Here is a 4,559-nt window from a genome sequence, read left to right as displayed (position 1 = left end):
GCCCCGGCCGTGTCCTGGGCGCCCTCGGACCTGCCTGAGGCACGCGGCCCAGGGCCAGCCGTTCTGCAGACGCGCCGGGCAGGTGAAGCTCACCGTAGGCATCGCATGTGCCTTGTGTATGCTGCCGCGGTCTCCCTGCATCTTCAGAGCAATCTTGTGAGGCAGACGACGTTAAACGTGTTTAGAGCATGGAAAGCAAATACAAAAAAAAAAAAAAATAAGGATTTTGTTAAGCTCATGCAGTCCATATGGGCACAGTTGAGACTTCACAGCTTGGACCCCAGGTGAGACATTGTCCTCCACCTCCCCGCTCGCCAGACTTTTGCAGTGTCGGCATTCTGCAGTGCTACCCTGTACTTTTTAAACTTCCTCGTTTCCTCTTTTCATCGTTTCTCCCTTCCCCATACACTGTAATGTGCTAGTGTTAGAATAAAACAAGCTTCCCGTATCCCATTCTGAATTTTTCAATGTAGCTAATAAAGCCCAGCCGCTTGACCATCCTAGATGTCTTTTCAAACCAACCAGTTCAAAAAGATCAGATTATCTCAGCCATTCCCTCAGTCTCTTTAACAAATAACGATAAAGCAGACAGGATTTAAACGAGACTGCTGTAAGAGCACAACCCCAATGCATGCAGTTGACTCTTGAACTTCCAGAAATATTGCAGGAAAAATACACACTTATTTCATTTCTGTTCCCTTGCTCTAATGGCTTTGCAAATACATCTTCCTTAGAGAGCCTACCTCTCCACCTCTTCACTTGACCAGTTTCTACTCATCCTTCAAGAACACACCTTAGACGCCATTGCCCATTTTTCCGCGGCACTCATGACACACCTTCATGCAAGAGTCTAATGGCAATCTCGCACCTCGCATTTTCTCCTTAACCCACTGCAATAAGGCTTCGCTTCTCACCACTGGAGAACTGCTGATGACTGCCATATTGCCAGATCCAATCATGGCACTTCTGTTCTTACCAGCAACATTCATCACAGTTGCCCACGCCCTTCTTGAAACATTTTCTCATTTTCCTTCATGAGGGCATCCTGGCAGCTCCCTCCCAGGCCCCTCCTAGCTCCTGCTCCTCTAACCACTGGTTAGTGGAGCATTCCATACTCTCCTCATCCTGTTCCTATCCACTCACTTTAGGCGACTTTCCATGCTGTGCTGCCAGCTTCTACAGACACATCTCCAACCTGGACCTCATTCCAGAACCTCAGGCTTGAGTATCCAGCTGGTGTTGTCACATACATGGCTAATAAGTGTGTCAAACCTAACATGGCCAAAACAACTGATTCCCCACACACACCCCCAAACATCTCCCTAACCTTTCCTGTCTCAGTGAACGGCAGCACTGACTGCCCAGTGGCTTAATAAAAAAACCTAGGTGTACTCTGTTTTGCTTTCCCTCACCCTCAAGATCCAATCCAATCTATCAGCAAGTCATGTTGCTTTGACCTTCGAAACACACCGCAAATCCATTCACTTCTCTCCAGCCCAACTCTTTCCGCGGTCTTTTCTTGCCCGATGGAATTGACTACTGACATTCCGCCTCGCCCCCACCGCTTCCATTTTTGCCCCAGTGCAATCCATTCTATGCACAGCACCCAGAGTGACCTTTTAAAAATAGGAGCTAGATGCCAGGCACAGTGGCTCACGCCTGTAATTCCAGCGCTTTGGGAGCCGAAAGAGGGTAGATCACTTGACCAGCCGAGGCAACGTGGTGAAACCCCGTCTCTACTAAAAATACAAAAATTAGCTGGCCGTGGTGGTTTGCACCTCTAGTCCCAGCTACTCTGCAGGCTGAGACTCTGCTTGAGCCTGGGAGTCTGAAGTTGCAGTGAGTTGAGATTGTACCACTGCACTCTAGCCTGGGTGACGCAGCAAGACTCCGTCTCAAAAAACAAACAAACAAAAAAACATGAAATCCAGTCAAGTCCCTTCTCTGCTTCAACCCTCCTTTCTATAGCCTCGGCCTGACCACCTCACAGCCCATCGCCCTCCTGTCTTGTTCTCTGTCCTCCAGATACTTTGGCCTTTCAGTGTATTTGAGTCATATGCTCCTCCTTCCTTTGGGCCCTTCACCCATGCAGTTTTTCCACTGAAAATGTACTTCCTTCCTCCAAGTACTTTTCTCCTGTACAAAATTCTAATTTCAGCTTAACTATCCCTTTCTTAGAGAAGCCTTCTCTGACCACTCCCTAGACAACTAGATGGGCTCTCCGTGTTAAACACTGTCATGGTGCTAGGTTAGAGTTTGTAAGGACATGTTGACTTAATGTCTTTTCACCGTATAACTGACCACTCCATGTGTTGTTTGGTATTTGCCGAATGAATGGATTTGTCTGTATTGCTAAGTGCCGCATACACCTTGAGGTCAGAGAATGTGTCTTATTAGTCCTTCAGTGCTTGGTACATAGTAGACAATTTTTTTAAAAGTTTGTTGAATGAAGGGACAGGATGAGGAAAACTCCAAATAGTCTTTACTACCTTACTGTAACTGCACTCCTATCTCATGTCTAATGCTTCTCATTTCCTAGAAAATAGTAGTACTAGGCTGGGTGCAGTGGCTCATGCCTGTAATCCCAGCACTTTGGGAGGCCAAGATGGGAGGATCACTTGAGGCCAGGAATTCCGGATCAGCCTGGGCAACACAGCAAGACCACATCTCTACAAAAAACATTTTTATTAAAAAGAAAATAGTAATTGTGACAATAATAATAGCAGTGTGTGCTGGGTAACATTTTAAAGATTTTATGCATATTATTATTTTTACTCGTCATGATTACACTATGAAGTTGGTATGACTTATTATCCACATTTTAAAGATGAGACATGGGAGGCTGAGGCAGGAGGACTGCTTGAGCCCAAGAGTTTGAGACCAGTCTGGGCTACACAGCAAGACCCCATATCATTTAAAAACAAATGAGACAACTAGGACACAAACAGGTTAAGTAACTTATGGTCACACAACCAGAAGTGACAAAGCTGGTATTTGAGCTTGGGGAGCCCAGCCCAACAGCCTGTACACATAACTGCTAAAATCGAGTATAAGAGGTAATGATGTGGGTCTCATCCCATCGTAGAATAAACTTCATCTTGAAATCGGAAGAGTGCTTCCGGTTCCCCTCCCACCCCCAGGCTGCAGCAGCCCCACACCATTGTGTATCTACCATTTGTCAGCCTCTGTCTTCAGTAGCTGTTCCTTTTTTCCTGTTGGGTATGGGGGAAACAGTTTTATGCCATAAAAACCATACTTTAGAAAAGCAAGATGATCAAGAGGCTCTGAGGAGTTGCCAAGGCAGCCCAGCACTTGCTGCTGGCAGGAGTTCGAGCGGGCAGAATCAGATGAGAACAGCACTCATTACTTCATATGGACATTGCCGGCCCATGGGATTCCTCCTTTGAAGGGGAATCTTTGGAACTTGAACTGTCTCTTCCAGAAGAATAGCCAGCAGCAGCCCAAAAATATGTTTCATGACCAGAATTTATCACCCCAATGTAAGACACTTGGGAAGAATCTGTTTAGATGTTTTGAAAGACAGATGGTCGCCATCGCCGCAGACCTGCACAGACTGTTATCCATCTGGGCTTTGTGATGTGCTCCCAACCCAGGGGCACGTTAACAAACCATATAGGGATACAGCAGAGCCACAGAAGACCAGGAAAATCCAAACTGCTGGACTGTGGAACGCAGATAAGGCTCTATAGACAGGGGCAGCAAGTTTTCTCTGGAAAAGGCCAGATAGTAAATCCTTTAGGTTTTGTAGACCAAGAGTCAAAATTGAGGATAGTGTGTAGGTACTTATACAACAACCACATTACAGCGTAAAAACCATTCTTAGTTCATGGAACATACAAAAACAGGCAGCAGACTGAATCTGGCTCATAGCCTGGAGTTTGCCAATGCCTGCTGTGCACTATTAAATAGTTAATTTTTATCTGATGATCAAATGTACTTTACTTCTGGCCTGTGGAAAGAACTGCCAAGAGTCTGAGATGTTTACCTTCCTTGCAAGCTAAGAAATTAGCCTGTCCCAGATTCATGGGTGTTAACAGAAGACACGAGATTATCGGCTCAGAGATAAAACACAGCCTATTACTCAGGAGCAACAGCGGTAGCAGGGGCCACAGTGTCTGCATTTTTGCAGAGGTTCCTGAATGCCAGTCCCCACCAGGGGACTTGAAAAGGGATGATACCTGCATCTTCAGTGGGTTGCATTATAGGGGAGGAACTTTGAGCTTGGGAAAACCAAAATATTTCCCTGAGTCATACTCAGCTATTCAGCAGAAATGCTTCCTGTGTACTTCCCAATTTGTCACAGAGAATGTTAAAAAGATGTCTACTCAAAGGTCAAAATTTAATAAAACCGGTCATTTTTACAGCTTCATTAAAGACATTCTTAAGAGAAGCGGGGGTTTATTTTTGTTTCCGTTGTTTCAGTGCAGGTGTGTGAAAAACACAATGACTGCTGGTACAGTGTGTACCATGGCGTGGCTCTCTTGGGCATGGAGAGCTGAGCCTGTCACTGACTTTGCACCATGAGTGCAGTGCTCAAC

This window comes from Pongo abelii, chromosome 12 (assembly GCF_028885655.2).
Source record: "Pongo abelii isolate AG06213 chromosome 12, NHGRI_mPonAbe1-v2.0_pri, whole genome shotgun sequence".
NCBI lineage: Eukaryota > Metazoa > Chordata > Mammalia > Primates > Hominidae > Pongo > Pongo abelii.
The sequence above is the reverse complement of the archived record's forward strand: the minus strand, read 5'-3'. Positions refer to the sequence as shown.